This window comes from Pygoscelis adeliae, unplaced genomic scaffold (genome assembly GCF_000699105.1).
Source record: "Pygoscelis adeliae isolate BGI_AS28 unplaced genomic scaffold, ASM69910v1 Scaffold121, whole genome shotgun sequence".
In the NCBI taxonomy this organism is placed as follows: Eukaryota; Metazoa; Chordata; class Aves; order Sphenisciformes; family Spheniscidae; genus Pygoscelis; species Pygoscelis adeliae.
In genome coordinates this window covers 9,063,291-9,064,195 of record NW_008824359.1, presented here as the reverse complement: position 1 = coordinate 9,064,195, position 905 = coordinate 9,063,291, and the positions used below count along the sequence as shown (strand labels likewise).

At 44.3% G+C, this 905-nt stretch overlaps 1 protein-coding gene across 1 annotated transcript in view; it reads right to left on the bottom strand.

The window, feature by feature from the left end:
* FBXO16 (F-box protein 16) overlaps positions 1 to 905 on the bottom strand; it is a 34,163-nt gene that overhangs the window by 19,144 nt on the left and 14,114 nt on the right. The gene's annotated exons all lie outside the window — the stretch shown is intronic.

Genomic DNA, 905 nt, shown 5'->3' with positions numbered 1-905 from the left:
GGCGACTGACCTCATCGCCACAATCTGGGCAATCTGTCTCAAAACCTGCAAGAGCAGTCCTGGCTGCGAGGGCAGCGCAGGGTGCCAGGAGGGAGGAAATGTCAGAGGACCACGGAGGCTGCAGGCAGGATCGGCAGGAATCCCTGGTGGGAACCGCAGGCAGCAGAGCGGCACAGTTAAAGATGGCTTTCCAGAGGTGAAATACGGATTTCGGAGAAGTCCCGCTTCATCCTCCTTCCTAGCACAGCAAGAGCAGCCTCGATCCAAACTCATCTTCTTTTCAAAAGGAAAACCAAACTGTGTGGGGAATTCCCCTGTTTGGGGAACGCTGCTTTTCCCTGTTTGTTTCTTTCTTTCTCACGCATTGGCCATCCCCAAAACACGCACCCTGCTTTCACAGGACTGTTTTCCTGAAGCCAGCTTTCCACAGCTGACAACTTGCTCTCTACAGGTCGAATCACATCACATTCATTTTTGCATTTAACCTCAGGGCCATTTGAAATCCTTCTTTAAATGTGACCCCCCCAAATTAAAAATAATAAGAAAAACCATGCATTTCTTCCAATATTTTTTTTATTATTGTGGGTAAATGGTTTAATGTCCAATGTCCCTTTCCCTTTCAGAACAAAACAGACTAGAAATTCAGATTATTTTTTTTCTCTGCTTCCCTCCGTCCCCCCAAATCTATGGTCAGGTGGAGGACTGGCAGAATAATAGTTTAAAATACACTGTGCAGATGAGAGGTAATTGAGAATTAATTCCTTTCCAGATAATTTTAAAGAACTCTTTGTTTCTTTCTTTATTTTTACTTGGCTGTATTTAATTCCAGTACTGGAGAATGAACTCTAAAAAGTAAATAGCTCTTCTCCTTCCTGCAAACACCTCTGCAAGACCTTCAAGAAGGT